This window comes from Bidens hawaiensis, unplaced genomic scaffold, assembly GCF_021521415.1.
Source record: "Bidens hawaiensis isolate Kalapana, Puna unplaced genomic scaffold, B.hawaiensis_p1.1 tig00026781_1, whole genome shotgun sequence".
Taxonomy (NCBI): Eukaryota; Viridiplantae; Streptophyta; class Magnoliopsida; order Asterales; family Asteraceae; genus Bidens; species Bidens hawaiensis.
The window spans coordinates 34,204-52,796 of NW_027494307.1; the positions used below are offsets into that span (position 1 = coordinate 34,204).

The following is an 18,593-nucleotide window of genomic DNA, read 5'->3' on the forward strand; positions in this document are numbered from 1 at the left end:
CAATACTTTTTTTTCGGTTTTTTTTTTTGGGGGGAGGGGGGGGGGTTATATATGGGTTGAAAGCGGATAATAAAGTTGGGGCTCTATTCATAACAAACGTTGATTTTGATCTTATGACTCCCATGTCATATATGTGCATGAATCGCTTCTAGACCATAAACCCTATCATCAACAATCTCAAAACCAAAATTACCTGCATGTAATATGTTACATTTTACAATTTGAGAGCTCTAGAGAAGTGAGGACCTAAAATCATTGCCTTATTTCACTCTCATTTGAGCCATCCCTGTTGGCCACGGTCATGTGCCATACATCAACCAAGTAGAATAATGTTAAATTCGTTCATTCAATAGGGGTTAACATAACTATTATATCTAATTAAATGCAAAGAGAACACTAAAACATGGTGGAACGCATGAGTTTCATGCTTGTAAAGAGGCAAATGAATCGATTTTTAAATCAAGCACCATTTATTTAATGTGTACAATTTTTTGGGTACATAATTGTAGAATCAAACAACCATATCACACATTACAAAACAATCAAAGAATTGTTTTCTTAAACCTAACATTATAAAAAATACACTTGCATTTAACTTAGTTTCCTTTTATCTTTGAAGCATGAAATGTGCTTGGAGTTGAAGAGGTGGAATCTTTCTTGAAGTTCATTGTTTGGGTATCATACCCGAATCCTGATCTCTGCTGCAAGTAATCAGCTGTGGGTGGCTGAAAGTCCGACCTGGTGCGGCGGTGTGACGAACCCTCTACCGTCACAGACCCCTCCAGGAGATGGTAGCGGGCGGAGAGAGAACGATAGCTTTTATGAACTTTGTGTTTCTTCATGGCACGCATCACAAATGGTATCAATCCTTCCATTGTTGTTGCTGGTCTTTGAAGATGGAAAATGGTAAATATTACTTGATATGAATTAATGCTTTTGGAGTTCTATGTTACAAATTGCGTAATATATATATAGGGGTAGGGTGGCACATAAGTTTGACTTTTGACATTTAGAATTGTTAAAATGTTGAGTTTGACTTTGCGAATAGTGGGTTGTTTATGAACATAAAAGGATAAGTTACGCGTTTTTTAGGATATACTTTGTGAATAGTGGGTCGAAGTATTATATTTATGTGGAATTTCCCCTTTTCTTTGAACTATAACTATTATAAAACAAAACCAACCACCACAAAAGGCTACAAAAACACCGACCGAATTACATAAGATTAAAGGAACACCAATCTATCAAATAGACCTGTTTAAGTTCCGGTCTATTACAATACCATAAAAACCCCAAGACTTTTACATCCTCAATAATTTCTTCTAAATTAATTGGTTTGTTTTCAAAGATCAACTCATTTCTAGCTTTCCAAGTTCTCCAACAAGCAATGATAATAAGGACCTGTAACACTTCTTTTTTCACCTGAGGCAAAGCAGCTATTTTATGAAATTCCACCAAATCTTTAATGGAAAAGCCAAAGACTGATAAACTTTGCACCACGATGAAACCCAACTCCAGACCATTGCCACCACACCGCAACCAGGAAATAGATGGTCAATCGTCTCCTTAGCTGAACTACAAAGCCGACAACTATCCGAGTCCACCATGATATTTCTGTTTTGAAGAGCCTCCAAAGTAGGGATACGATTCAACACGGCTCTCCAAATAAAAATTTGGCAGTTCCTCGTAACCCATTTAGACCAATCAAGCACGTATCTGTTACTCACATCCCAATCCTCCACGATTTATCTTCTCACAGCAACCACAAAATAGTCTTTCCCAATATCCCCTCTCCAAACCCAGCAATCATCTCCTCCACACCCGAGAGCCGCACCCAACATACCGAAAAGCTCCGCCCATTCTAAAAGTTCCTCCTTCAACACCTGTTGTCTTTTCCAATCTCACATCCATTCAATCAAGGAACCGATCCTTTTGACCCTCTCGAACACAACACACAATTTATATTTTTTCAATCTGATTAACTTTGGAAACAAGTCTTTTAACGGGCTATCCATCCATTACTTCTTTGACACTTTTTTTTTATTGGAAATAATAAAGCGTTTAATTATTTAAAACATGCAACTAAAAAATTGTTCGACTTACCAATTTGTGATTTCCAAGTTTGACTTTGAGACCCCACTTTTTATGGATTCTATTTCTCATCCTTTTACCACTAATTCATGTACAATATATACGACAAATGTTTTCCTTGGCCCAGACTTATTAGAGCATGATGATCATGGAAGGCATTGCTGCCTTGATCTTGTTACTCCTGGAATTATTATTATCACTTCGACATGTCATATTTGAGGAAGACGTGCAACTTTATAGTATTCCTCATTGAGTGATTGAGTCCTTCCTAACACAATATAACTATGATGCATTCTCATATTCGATCGAGTACATGTTCCGTCATGTGTTAGTGATTTGATACTAATAAACAGACTAGTGTTGCCGACTGCATGATATCAACAATTGTTTTCTGTCAGTACCTAGCGAGTACTGACGGCTTTGCGACAATAACAAAGAAGCCTTAATGATATATAAAATGCCCCTTCATGTCAAAATAATTAGCGGTTCAGTTGTCGATTTATTTGATTTGTTCGGTTATGAGATTTTTTTTACCTTTGATCAAAATTCAAACCTAACCAAATTCGGAAAGGGGATTATTGAACTGTAACCAATCCAAATTTAATTTGATTATGGTTCAGTTTTGGTTAAACTGGACTGTATTAGTCGAATTCATCCAAAACAACAATTTTTTCTGTTTGTGTTTTGGATTCAGACAACCATTTGGGTTCCGTACTACATCAAAATATTCAAACCAACGCAAAATACATCCTAAAACCAAAAGTTAAAGGTCATAATAAAACATTCAAACCGACAAATCATTAAATAGACTTAAACGTACAAACAGTCAACCATAAAATAACCTTCCTATCCAAAATGAAAAATCGAAATATGGATACGGACTATTGGACTACATATTAGACATGGGCTTAAAAAATATTGGGTCACATACAAATTAATATAGTCAACAATTTAATAGATTAATTCTATTAAATTGAACAAATCGCATTAAAAAGAAAAACCGGATCCACAAAATTGAATTCGAAATTTAGTTTTCCAGTTATAATTGAAAATCGAATCCTGAATTCAGATTAATCGGTTTTTCCGATTATGGATACAATTTGGTTTTCGTTTTTTTTTCCGGTTTTTTTTGGTTTTCGGTTTTTCTAAACACCGCATAAGTGGATTACGGGTATATCACTCCAGTGACTCCCCCAAAATGGCAAAATACCCAAAAACTTCATAAATTGGCACGGTGGAATAAAGAGGCAAAATATCCAAGCACCTGAAAAATGGTTGACAAGAATGTATTAGTTTAAAAAGGATTAATTTAATCAAATGCAATTAGAAAATAAATTTAAGAAACTAATGTCAACTCACATGCTAAATCATTTATATCTATCACTTAACTTAGATAATTACTTAGAGTTAATGTGTGTTTTCGTCCCTGTAGTTTGCTACTTTCGTCACTTTATTCCAAAGTTTGAAATTTTGTCAATTTAGTCTTTATAGTTTTAAACATTAGCCAATTGCGTCCCTCCATCTAATGGCATCCAACTATGCCATTAGTTTAATTAAGGGGCATTTTTTTGTCTTTTTCATGTTTATTTTTAGTTAATGGTCATTTTCGTCCCTGTGGTTTGATGCTTTTGTTACTTCAGTCCAAAGTTTGAAATTTTTTCAACTTTATGTTTAATTTTATTCAGATTTTTATTATTATTATTATTTTTTATTTATTTTTTTTTTTGCTACTTCAGTCCATAATGGAATTCATTGGTAAAGTGGTCAGGATAATTACCTAAAACCGAACTTACCGAAAACTAAAACCGTTTCTTTGATAAATGCATAATAGTTCGGTTTAGAGATTAACACATCGTAGCAAACATCTGGGTGAAAATCAACATCATGAGGTCGAATATCCCGCATTTTCATCTTTGCTTAAGAAATCGATGCACTAAATCACATGTGTGTTCTTCAAGTCGTGGTATTGTTCTTGAATTCGTCGAATTCAACCCTAGAGTTGTTGTTGATTTGAAGAATTCAAGAACAACACCACGATTTAAAGAACACACATGTGATCTAGTGTATCGATTTCTTGAGCAAACATGGAAAAGCGGGATATTCGACCTCCTGATGTTGATTTCGACCAAGATGCTTGCTAGAATATGTTAATCTCTAAACCCTAACTATTATGCATTAACGAAAGAACCAATTTTAGTTTTATCGGTATAGTACGGTTTCAGAAAATTACCTTGACCATTTTACCAATGAATTCCATCATGGGGGAGAGTTTAGGAAATGTCTAGAAACTAAATACGGGGGGGGGTATGATTATTGTTGTCGACAAAGTAAGTGTAGACCTGTTTTGGTCGATGCTCGATGATTTTGGGCTTGGATTATGCTCTTAGGGGTTATAAACAAAAAAAAAACTGAATTAAACTAAACATAAAATTGAAAAAAATTCAAACTTTGGATTGAAGTAGCAAAAGTATCAAACCACAGGAAAGAAAATAACCATTAACTAAAAATAAACAGGATAAAGACAAAAATACCCCTTAAACTAACGGCATAGTTGGATGCCGTTAGACGGAGGGACGTAATTGGCTAATGTTTAAAACTATAAGGACTAAATTGACAAAATTTTAAACTTTGGACTGAAGTGGCGAAAGTAGCAAACCACATGGACGAAAATGGACATTAACCCAATCACTTATTATTATTATTATTTAATAAGTTCAACTGTTTTTTTTTTTCTTTTTTGAAAGTTTTCAAAACTAAATTTTATTGACTAAAAGATAAACCTCATTACCCCTTAATAAAGTTGAAGAATATATATATAAATGAAAGAATAACCAGAAAGTGATTTTTGCATAAAAAGTGTGAAAAGTAATATGAACCTTTGATCAAATCAATCTAATGATTAAGGTTAAACATGCTGACAGATAAAAGTTATTATCATAAAATCAATCATATTTCTCTTTAACACAGGTATGATATTGTTATATAGATTTTTTTATATACAAAGTGACTTTTTTAAAGGTGGAATACATTGTTAGATATAACTGTGTTGCTATATTATTCACACACGGTGTAGTTGTCTCATTTTAACAATGTTGGTGCGTATACTGCTAACGAATTAACACAGTGAGGTTATGTCTCCAAATCTCCTCATCCATAAAACCATCTATGCATATGATTATATTAATTGATGTAGTTATCATTACATAAAGTTATGTAAGAAATATAATTGTGTTACATAGCATGTTTAATTTATGAATTTGTGTTCTATGTTACAATAAAATTATGAAAATATGTTATAGTTTAGCTGATTAAGAAGACATAAGTGGAAAGATGAAGGTAGCAGAGATGAGAATGATAAGGTGATGTATGGACACACAAGGATGGGTTGGATAACATATGGGGTTTTTTAGGAGAAATTGGGGGTGACAATATGGCATGTATCTCTGATAAGATTATGAAGGGGAAACTGAGAGTTAGATGAAGGCCCAAGTACGTGCTATGAAAACGCTGATAGTGGCGGGAGGAGGAACAGAGGCATGCCCATGTTTACATTGGATGGGCGAATTAGACATTATTTGATAGACTTGCATCTAACAGAGGACATAATCGAGGACAAGAGCTTATGGTTAGGAAGTGTACATATTGTTTTAATAGATTCTTGCATTTGCTGTGCCTTAGTTTTGGTCTGGTGAAGAGTTTGGAAGTAGAGTGTATAGGTACTTTAAAGGGTTCGTGAATCGTTTCTAGTTCACTTGTGTTATGCTCGCTTAGCTGTCAATATATATGCTTTTACATCACCTTTGTTACTGATAGGGTACCACTATTTATTAACATTTGTTATTTTCTTATTCTGATTCTTTTGGCTACACTTTATATTATTTGTTTTATCTAGTTTATCACACCCGAAAACTTTTTTGGAGCTAAGGGTCTCACTGGGATAGCCTCTCTATCATCTTGAACAAAGGGACCCTACCTAAGATGCTAACTCGTGATTTTAACTCGAAACAAAATGAGTATGTGGATATAACTCGTGTTTGTGAAGAATACAAGATATCGCGGGATATTTACATGAATGTACAGTTGCTTCCGACTGAAAAGAGAAACCCCTCTCACTTCATGCCTGAGTTTCAAGCATGCAAACATCTTTTGATGAAATCATTCCTTTTTCACACACCAAAAAAAAGTAATTAGTAATAAAAGACTACTCATTCAAGAAAAATGTGGCAGCTGAGGTTAGGCCTTAGGATAGTCAAATGTTCATTAATTATCTTGGTGATGGAATTGTCAAGTCATGAAGCCCAATGTCCATTCCATTGTATGCAATTGGAGCATACATCCGTAGATCATCAGAGCTCAATAGCTGCAAATATCATTAAGTTTCTTGTTCAACATAGATCTTCTAAAATCATATTTTATTTAGAATAATATATTGTTTTCTTAATTCTAACCTTAATTTGGAGCTGCAAGAACTTCACATACTGAACCGCCTCTTCAAGCATTGTGCTTATATCAACCTTCGTACCATTAGGGACGATCTTCTGCAATATTCTTAATCGTTCATTAATCCGTTCTCTTCTTTTCTGATAAAAAGACAGAAGCAGATCCGTTTACTATTTCTCTATCCGTTAAAACCGATATATTAATCTGCAAAATTGTAATATTATTTACCCGTGCATACACACTTTGTGGATCGGTTGCTGACCCCCTATTTGCTTTTGTCTTTCCTTTTGATGTTTTTGAACTTATACTTGATTCTTGATTGCACTCACCATCAGATCCACAAATTTTAATAATTTGCCCAAAATCCACATCATGAGCTTCATCTTCATTGCTTTTATAACCAAGTTTTTGACTTTTTTGACACTTAATCTTTTCCCTGTTCTCATCAACCTAAAAAGAATATAAGAAAACTTTAGATTAATAAAATTTAAGCAGAATGGCACATATATGGCTATATATTTGCAGCATGTTTAGCTTACATCTGTCATGCTGCAAGACCGTTTCCTAGAGCTCACAGGCAATAATTCACTTAAATCAGAAGAAATATAGTCTTGTGACAGACAATGTGGGTTGATTTTGGTGTCACCTGACAAATAAACCGAAGTTTCGTCAACTTCATTAGGGTCCATGATTAGTTCTTCATGTGGACAAAATGTAGACGCGATTATTGAGTCATTAGGCGAAGAGAAATTATTAAGCAATTGTGCCATAAAGTTGGCTTCTTCAGCAACATTTACTCCACTAAATGAGTTCCATTCTCCTAAGAGGGCGTTCACAGATTCCATGTTTCTTGATGAAAGAAACTGATATTTGTTAATGAAGTTGATGTTTGCAAATTGGTTGAAAAAAGAAACTGTATGAAAAGAGATATTTACAGGTAAGGAGAGTGGATGTGTTACTTGTAATATGTTAGAGGAGAATTATATCAAAGACAAGATACGATATTATTTTAACAACTGCTGAAAACCTGTCAGGTGGTAATACACAGCTGTGCAGATCGTCTTCGGGCTTAAATTCAACCTTTCAGAAGTTTTTTAACAGATTGGAAAATATAATCACGATTATCGAAAGGGCAATCATTGAGAAGAGAATATATGCCATTTGTTTGACTCGGATTATATGTTTAACGCGGCAAGACATGTATTTGCTACCTGTGATTGTCATTGTTTGTTAAAGATGCAAGATTTCAGTATATTATGATCAACATTTCCTTATGGTGACACATTTCTTAATGTATAAACTATGAAGATGTAAAGAGGTTCAAATCATAATCTGTTTGGTTGATGAAACTTAAATTAATATTAACCCGTAATCAGATCTCATAGTTTGTTTCAAGGATATCTATACACTAATGATCATCAATCTAATAATATCTCCCTTTGTTAGGACATAAAAAAATAAATAATCAGTTATAAGGATTTGTTTACTCCAAGATTCAATCTCATAAATTGAGCTAGCCACTCACAACCGAGCTATTGGTAGGGTGTGGACTGTGTAGGCAAAAATTCCTAATCAGATCGATCTCATAGCCTTAAAAACTTTTGTTTCTGTGTGTACAGTTTGAAGCATATTAACCCATGTAACAAACTTAAAATGTAGCTAAAGAAACCACAGCAAACAGCCATACAAAAGTACTAATAGTGGAAGTTGTAAACTACCACTAACACTTAATGGAAGTTGTAGCTATACAGTACCGATGATCAATCTAGTAATATCCCGCATTATAATGACATAGAAAATAGTTAAATCATTTATGAGGATTAGCTAGTTTACTCCAAGATTCAATCACATAATTGAAGCCAGCGACCCTTATAAGTTAACTTGTAAACCAAAATATCTTATAAGTACAAAAGTTACATCATACTTCATACAAAGATCTTTTTAATATATAACCAACCGCGCTTTAACGTGTGATTACAGGTTCAGGTCCTACAAAACTTACAAACACGTCTTTAACTTCATAGCTAGTCCCATATACCTTTAAAGATAATCCGGCCTTCTAAACTGATATCAATGTATCGATATATTGTTCTTGGGAATTGTGACATTCCGCGGACAATCTTGGAGACCAAAACTTGTAAGATAATATGATTTCATGTTCTATAATCATGCACCAAAATAGAATCCAATCCGATTAATTAGCTGTTGTAAGCAAACATTATACATCCTAATCATAATCTGCTTCTACTGTTAAGGTGATCAAACTGATACATTAAGATCAACGACCCATGTTATATTCTATAATTTCGGGTACAAAACAAAGATTAAATGGTGTGCCCTAATTAATAAAAAAATAATAATAATACTAATAAAACACAGTAAATGCGTGCGTCATATATATATTCCCGGCGATGTTTGGGTTTGTCGAATGGAGATGCTTGAGGGACACATAACGCTAATATTTAATAGTTCATGAGTCAATTCTATCGACGTTTTGACAGTTCTTCACATAAATCCTACATTGACAATGACGTTGCAATCGTGGAGTGATTATTAAATCTTAAGGTGCACAATCTCTTACCAACAAATATATATTACTAGTACTACGAAATCAGGTTGAAACTTTTACATGTAGTAGAAGCATATTATTATACGAATACCCACATCTCAGTTGTTCCTATAATTTGGTGAGCACGTATCTCCCTTCTCATTTGGGTTTCAAGCTTTTTATATTCATTCTCCCATCAACAGATTTTAGAGTTTCAATTAAAGGTTGGTTGGTATTTATAAATTTAAAAATAAATTTGTTTTATTAATCTCGCAACGGTCAACGGGGGAGCACCCCACGCTCGTCACACGCCTCAACCCCTTGCCTCAGTTCCCTAATCACGCCCCACGAGAGCGGTCATGCATTGAGTGGGTGATGTGGCACCTGACGTGAGCCCATTACACATAGCCTAACAAGAAACAAAGTTGAAGATTCTGACGATGTGTTATATGGTATGGGAAGGAGAGTAGCATAATTGTATTAGTGACGGACTCAAGATTTAAGTCTAAGTATATAATGACGGCAACCCTAAGGTATTTCTTGCAAGATATGTGGGTAGATCTGATTTGTGAGATAAAAGAGAGGGTGTCATGTTATTAGTTATCATAAACATGGCGAAAACAAATCGAGTTGAACATAAGCTTGTTTAAGCTCGAGCTTAGCTCATGCATTATTAAAGAGGGATCCAACTCTATTTCAAATGTTTAGGTTTTCAAACTTGCATTCGGCTTGGTAATCATTTATACCTAATTTTATATTACAAACTTGTAACAAATTTGTAGCAAAATTAGCTAGCGTTCTGACTGTTTTGCCACAAAAGTGTGGTTTTATTTTTATTAGCTTTTATATTCAATAATTAATACGTAGTTGTCGGAAACTTGCAGCAAACTTTTCAAATTTTGCCACAATTTTGCCACAAAAGTGGTTTTTTATTACAAACTTGTAACAAATTTGTAGCAAAATTTAGCAGCATTCAGGCCGTTTTGCCACAAAAGTATGGTTTCATTATTATTAGCTTTTATATTCTATAATTAATGCATAGTTGTTGGAAACTTGTAGCAAATTTGCAAGTTTTGCCACAAAAGTGTGTTTATTACAAATTTGCTACAAAAGTTTGTAATTTAATTGAAAAAATGGTTTTAATAATCCCAACTATGTCTTATTGACAAATAACAGTCCCAACTTAACATTTGGCTGGTAGCGATCCCAACTAAAGATGTATTTGTTTGTAACGGTCCCCGACTAACGGATGGTTAACTCAGTTAGTTTAATGCTTACATGGCACGCCTACTTGTCAAACAGTTGCTTATGTGGTGGCTTACATGGCATAGTTTGATTTTATTACTCTCTCTCTCTCTCTCTCTCTCCCCTGTAGAACAGTCATCGCCACCATTTTTTTCTCAAAGCTGCAACTTTTTTATCAAAATCATATTCCATGGCCTTCCAATTATCCAAAGTTATCCCCAAAATCAAGCACACCAAAATCAACCCTAAAACGAGTCATCTGTTTCCGATTAACCCTAAACACGCTGGTAATAAAGTTTCAGATCCAGGGGATCTAATTTTCGATTCATCTCATAAACCGATTCTATCGACGATTGAACGATGAGCATTATGCTCATAATCTCTCGAACTTGAAATTGAAATCCTAGGGAAAACGGCGACACGGTGGTGATGAGTTGAATTGAAATTGACTTAAAATTCTGTTGTTGAACCAATGGGGTGGGTAAATAAAAGTTAGCGTTAGGGTTTGAAAGGCTTCAACCGTCGTCGTTGGGTCGGATGCAGATTAGGGCCTTCGGTGGTGGCTTGTCAGAGAAGCTGATGGCGTCTCGCCGGATAAGGAAGTGGTAGCGGTATTGGACCGAGAAAAAAAGGGAAGATGGGAGAGAGTTGTTGTGTTGCAAGAGATGGTGGGTTGTGGTGGAGGTGGGTGGCAACCGGCGACGATAGTAGGCTGTGGACATGTGGTGGTGATGGTTAAAAAAAGCTCCAAGGATGAAGATGGTTCGTTAGAAAAAATTTAGATTATTATTATTATTATTATTATTATTATTATTATTATTAAGCCTTTTTGCCACGCAAGCTGCCACACAAGCAAATATTGAACAACTAGGCATGCCACATAAGCATCGAACTAACGGAGTTAACAGTCCGTTAGTCACGAACTGTTATAAGCAAATACACCTTTAGTTGGGACCGTCACCAGCCAAGTGTTAAGTTGGGACTGTTATTTGCTAATAGGGTATAGTTGGGATTATTTAAAACCCATTTTCCTATTTTATTTGTATTTTGTGTTTCGTATTATGAGGTTAATATTTAATAAATGATCAAAGAAATTGTCGGTAGTTTGTTGGAAAAGGATATATGTTTTTGACGAAATTGCTACAACACTATTTTATGCCGAAATGCTGTAGGAAACTTGTGTAAAATTTTAAGACTTTTTTCGTTTTTGATTATTGGCAAAAAGTTGTGGAAATTTGGTCATAAAATTTGGGTTGTGAAAAATTGTAGAAAATGTTTGTAGCAAACACAAACATTTTCTAGCGGTGATATTTATAGTTATAGTTTCTATATATAGCATGCATTATTTAGTCAGTTGATCACAAATGTATTAACTATAACTATAACTATAACTATTAGGTAAATATATTTCTTATACATACAAACTATATAAATAACAAGTATTTGTATCTGTGTGTTGCGGCAGAGCAGGTTAAATGCATTAAATGTTCGAAAACTACCATCCGTTGCGGTGAGTACCGGCGGGAAATTGGTCAGTTCGATTTGATTCGTTATGGTAAAATTGTGACATAACTGTCATTACCAAAGTTGATGGACCAAAAGGTGCAAAAGTTAAGATGCCAAAAAAGTGTATATGTGAAAATTGTGTGGCATGTTCGAAAGCTACCGTGCATTATAGTGAGTATGTGACGGGAAGCCGGTTAAATGTGTTATGGTAAAACTTTTGTGACAAAAGTTTTATTATCAAAATTGAGGGAACAAAAAATTAAAGATATAAGTTGAAAAGTTAAAAGATTTCATTATCAAAATTGCGGAACCAATGTAAATGTGTGAACAAAAATTGAGGGCCAAAAAAGTAAAGACAAGTTGAAAGTTAAAACGTTTCATTATTAAAATTGAGGGACCAAAAACATATATATGCTAAAAAGATTGAGGAGCAAAAAACATAGATATGCGAAACTTATGAAACATAAGATTAGGTGCCAAAAACGTATATATGCGAAACTTAAAGTTGAAGGACTAAAATTGTTTATGTACAAAGTTATGTTACAAAATCATAATGAATTAAACTTTTCATGCTGCAAAATAAGTCCGCGGCAAAAGTATAAAAACGGGAACTCCATATGTTACCTTTTAGGTCATGAGCTATACATTCATACCTATTATCACATCACCTATTTTACCTAATTTCATTCCACCTCATTCTAATAAATTGTTTAACTTCTATTTACCTCTCTTTATTTAAGGTAAAATTGATTCTTAAATTATTATATGTGCATATTTAGAGGATTTTAAAGACCATTAACATTTTAACTCACCTTGTATTTAAAGCCCCCTAGCCCATAAGAGGGGTGGCACACCAGCCGTTAACCCTTACCAACTCAGCTTTAATGCCCTAGGCGTTAAGGGATACTTCCGGGCCTTAATATGTAATAATAGGCTTTTTCAGATTAGCAAGTCTAGTCGAGCTCTATAAATGAAGCTTACGCCAATCGTTATTAGATAAGCTCTAAGGAGGCATATGCTCCGAGAAACAAAATAGAGAGGCTATCAAGATACCAACACCCCGAGAAACAAGCCATACAAATAGAACATAAAGGAACACCAGAAAAAGCATCTCACAATAAAATATCATGATTCCGATTTTCTTAAAAATTTGGTGCAAGTGCCAGTACCGAAAACGCTTAGCTCGGCACTGTCACGGAATTGTACCAGTTCGGTACAAGTATTGTAGGCAGAAAAACCGGCGGTGCCTATTTCGGTACTGGTACCCGATACTATTTGTTCATGATACTATTTGCTCATGAGAGGCCATAGAAACCACTCCAAAGCTTTATTCTTCATCCCATGCTTCACCCACAAGGAGCTAGCTTCGGATTTTAATGTCTAACAACAACTTTGAAAGGGCAACCGCCAATAATTTAAACCTGCCTATTGTTTTAACTATTATTAGTAATGTAATGTGAAACTTTATGCTATTACCACCAGTTTTATATATATTGAGCTAGAGGAATAACCAAACAAACGATTTTGATATAAATTTTATTCAAGTCATTTTTGTTTCTTTACACACATGGTAATTTACCACAGCAAATGTTGTTACCGTAACGAACCAAGCTGATACCGACCGGGTTCACACATGCGTCCTTGCCACAGTGTGCAGCACCTAGTTAATTAATAGTTATGAACATCGAGTTGATGGATTGTGGATCAGGGGATGTTGATGACACAGAAAGAAGACAGAGAAAAAGGTTTGACTAATTAATGATGCAGTAAGGGAAGAAGTTAAACGATTTAAAAATACTTCTAATTTCTTATTTAGAAGTCAATTAGAATGAACTCGAAGCATCCTGTTATATTACTATTTTTAAGAATTTAAATAAGTTTATGCGTGTCTACCACACCCCCTTGGACACAATAAACACATACATGCATAATAATTGGGTGTCCACACATATTCTTGTTATATTCTATAACATATGTAAATTATCTAAATATACGTGTAACTATTTTCATATTTAAATATCTTAAGTAAGACTAAGAATTATATTTTAACTTTAGAGTCTGTTTTAATTAAAATTTGTATCTATACTATATATAATACATTAGGTTTTATCCTTTCATATTACGAAGGTTGTTTTATATTTTTTGTTTTCTAATATTTACTTTTTGAATTTTAATTTTCTATATTGTAACAACCTAATGTATTATATATAGTAAAATTTCCTTTCCTTTGTTAAAAAATAATTAAATATTTATATATCTGTTATGAAAATCAAAGATCAAATCTCGGCACCATCTTCTAAATTTTTGTACATTAGCTGTTAACTAATAAATCAATATTTTAATATACGTCCAGTGGCGGACCCATAGAATTTTTTCACAGGGTCGGAAATTTTTTGGGTCGGTAATTAGTTGACTATCTCTCTCTATATTTTTTTTCGGTTCAACCATGTTGTTCAGATCGGGTAATCGGTATATAAATTTTTTTTGCATTAGTTCGATCATTCCAGTCGAGTCAAATCAGGCCGAGTCATATATATAAAAAAGATAAGCATACAAAATATCATATATAACCAAAATAAGTAAGTGAAACTTCATTTGAAATGCATCGTTAAAATACAAAATATCTAAAGTTGTTTTCTCATGCATTTGACCCGAATTCATGGATATGGGTTTCACCAAACCCAGATAGCTCTTAAGCGGGTTATAGCATCTCATTAAATTAAAAATTAATCTTGCCAATATATGACATGAAAATCCAATAAAATAGGGATATACTAAAAATTAATATCCTATTTAAAAAATATATTATTTTTTAACAACCTAATGTTTCATAACAGATATATGTATCTATACTATATATAATACATTAGGTTTTATCCTTCCGTATTACGAAGGTTGTTTTACATTTTTCGTTTTCTAATATTTAATCTTTGATTTTCGTATCTGTTCCCGAGTTTCATTTAATAAGGGAAAGGAAAGGAAATGAAATGATGGAAAGAAAATGTTGTGTTCCTGAGTTTCATTAAAAGAAGGAAAGAACAATAAGTGTGTTCCCGAGTTTCATTAAAGAAAAGAAAGGAAAGAAAAGGAAAATGGAGGGTTTATAGTGTAAATTCTTTCCTTCCATTTTGGAAGGAATTGAATGGATTGAAAGGAAAGGAAAATGAAAAGAAATGAAAGGAAATGAAAAGGAAAGGAAAATGAATGAAAGGAAAGGAAAATGAAAAGAAAGGAAGGAAAGAATTTACACTAGCTTTTAATCAATCTGATTTATTTCGTACTCTTCGCTCAATGAGAAAATGAGTCCAATTCTAAGGGATCAAACCTATGGGACTTAGGGAATAATATAAAAAAAGAGAGGGAAAAATATTCATATTAAATAAATCAAAATCAATCAAATAAGTAAATAAAAATGAAGTAGAAGAACTCAGATTCCAAATGAACAAATTCAAACTTGAAAAAGATCTTTCTGATTCTTGAAGAATGAGGGGCAAGGGGATTGATCGAGAAAGATCTCTTGTTCTTATGATAAGATCGTGATTGGATCCGCATATGTTTGGTAAAGAGAATAATCTTCTCCTTTGAAAATACTCAAAAACGGAAAGTGTTCAATTGGAACATGAAAACGTGACTAAATTGGTCCTATTTACTCTTCAGGACGGAGTGGAAGAAGGGAGGGGATTCTCGAACGCGGAAAAGGATCCAATAACTTCGAAAGAATTGAACGAGGAGCCGTATGAGGTGAAAATCTCATGTACGGTTCTGTAGAGTGGCAGTAAGGGCGACTTATCTGTCAACTTTTTCACTATCACCTCAAAAAACCAAACTCTGCCTTGTAAATTCTTTCCTTCCTTTCTTTTCATTTTCCTTTCCTTTCCTTTCCATCCATTCAATTCCTTCCAAAATAGAAGGAAAGAATTTACACTATAAAACCCTCCATTTTTCTTTCCTTTTCTTTGTTTTCTTTCATTTAATGAAACTCGGGAACACACTTATTGTTCTTTCTGATGAAAAATGATCCAAATTGTCACGTGTGTGGAACTCAAGATAATTTTATGAAGCTGATTTTAATAAGTCTAGTTATTTTCTCATGTTAGTTTGTTATGTTTCTTTATTTCTGTTTTTAGTTTACTGAATAATAGGTCAAGTGGTTTACCCACTTGCCCCTTAGACCCGGTAGGTAGTTCATATTTACTAGGGTTTCCTTTTCCTATTTAAAATCTTGTACTGTAGCTTCTGTACACATCAGAAAAGTAAAACAAAAACACTTGAGTTCTCTATTCTTGTTGCATATCAATTACTAAAATTCCAACAGTTTTGGTATCAGAGCTAGTGTTGGCTCTTGAACGATTCTGCCCTTTATCCTACTAAACCCTAATTCCTATCCATGGCTGATTTCACTTCTACTCCCAACCCTTCATCTACTGTGGCTATCCCTGTTTTCAAGGGAGAAGGATACGAGCACTGGAGCATCCGGTTGAAGAACATTCTCAAATCTCGTGAATTATGGGATGTGGTCTTTCTCGGCGTTACAGCTATCAATGATTCTTCCCCAGACCGTAGAGAATCCAAGAAAAAGGATGCCATAGCTATGTCTATCATACAACAAGGGGTTCATGACCACCTTTTCTCTAGAATTGTTGTAGCTGAATCTGCCAAAGATACATGGGATACGTTAAGGGTCGAATTCCAGGGTGACTCTCAAGTTCAATCAGTAAAACTTCAAGGACTTCGACGAGAGTTTGAGAATCTTGCCATGAAGGATGATGAGGCTGTGGGTGACTACTTTTCTCGTGTCATGGACAATGTGGGACGTCAAAGATCCTACGGAGAAGAACTCACAGATCAGAAGGTGGTGGAAAAAATTTTACGAAGTATCCCTAAAAAATATGACTATGTCGTACCCTCTATTGAAGTCGTGTATAATCTAGCCGAGATATCTCCTGTGAAACTAATGGGGATCTTGCAATCACATGAAGAGAGACTAGTTAGTCGAACCCCTGATGAGACCCTAACAAAGAAGATCGAACAGCAAGATGAACAAGCACTTCAGGTCATTCAAAGTCAGACCAAAGCCACTTATGGCAGAGGTCGTGGTCGAGGATCTCAACGTGGACGTGGAGCTGGTCGGGGTCGAGGTACGTTGGATCGAAGCAAAGTTCCCCAGTGCCATGTGTGTAAGAAATATGGCCACCTTAAAAGAGATTGCTGGTATAATATAGATGATGCTCAAGTCAATGTTGCAGAAAATGAAGAACAAAATGAAGGCATAGAAGATGAAACACAACATCTTCACCTTGCAATACACGACTCCTTGGCATTAATGACCTCCTCTGAGAAGTCAAGTAGTAAGACTCACCTATGGTTTATAGATTCGGGTTGTTCAAATCATATGACAGGTGTTAAATCAAGTTTCGCAAGCCTTGATGAAAGCTTTGAACTTGGAGTTCAATTGGTTGACAAGAAAAGACTTGCTGTTGAAGGAAAGGGTACTGTTAAGATACAAGTTGGTCATGATGGATACAAAATGCTGGAAGATGTTTACTACGCTCCCAAGCTGGAATACAACCTCCTGAGCGTAGGGCAACTTATGAAGAAAGGGTATGCACTTATCTTTGATGATGGTAAGTGTGTGATTAAACACAAAGCCTCTAACCGCACCATGATGGAAATTGATGTTGCAACTAACAACATGTTTGTGGTTGATGCTATTAACTTAATCACCATAGAATACAAACTTACAAACAAGCAAGAAAGTGAAGCATTAAAGTGGCATCACAGGTATGGTCACTTAAATTTTGCAAGTCTCAAACAATTCCATGACAAAGAGATGGTAAAGGGACTTCCCAATATTAGGGCATCCTTAAGTTGTGAGGCATGCATTGTTGGGAAACAAGCTAAAAAATCATTTAACTCAAGTTCCTGGCGTGCCAAGACCAAGCTAGGTCTTGTGCAAACAGACTTGTGTGGGCCCATGCAGACGTCTAGTCTCGGTAACAGCTTGTATTACCTTCTTTTTGTTGATGATCTTACTCGTATGTGTTGGGTTTATTTTTTGGCAAGAAAAGTGAGACCCGTTTGATAAGTTTAAACATTTTAAGGCTATGGTAGAAAATGAATGTAACTGCACTATTAACGTTCTACGATCTGACAGAGGTGGCGAGTTCTGCTCACAAGAATTCAACAACTATTGTGCACTTGCTGGGATTAAATGTGAAGTTACAGTCCCCTACACTCCCTAGCATAACGGCGTGGTGGAAAGAAAGAACCGTACAGTCATGAATCTTGCAAGAAGTATGCTCAGAGAAAAAGAACTACCCAACTCTCTATGGGTGGAGGCTGTATCCACGGCCGTTTACACCATCAACATATCTCCTACCAAGGCGCTAGTTAATCAAACACCCCTTCATGCCTGGTCAGGTAAAAAACCCTCTGTAACTCATATAAGAACTTTTGGGTGTATTGCTTTAGGTGCAGTCCCTTCTCAACTAAGAAGGAAACTTGATAATAGATCTGAAAAAGCTGTATTTATTGGGTATTCCAATGATATAGATGGGGTGTACAGATTATATAATCCAAATACTAACAAGTTTAGTTTAAAACGTGATGTTGAATTTCTTGAAACAGGAAAGTGGAACTGGAACTATACTAAAACAAGTTCAAACATTACCAATTCCTATCACTTTGTTGACCCATTCCCTGGAGATGATGAGTCATCTTACACTACACATGCACCCTCTGAACAATACCAAGAACCCAACCA

The 18,593-nt window shown here is 34.8% G+C and overlaps 1 pseudogene; it reads right to left on the reverse strand.

The window, feature by feature from the left end:
• Nucleotides 1–6,355: 6,355 nt before the first annotated feature.
• LOC143573957 (transcription factor RSL3-like) lies at nucleotides 6,356–9,119 on the reverse strand (annotated as a pseudogene).
• Between the last annotated feature and the right edge of the window lie 9,474 nt (nucleotides 9,120–18,593).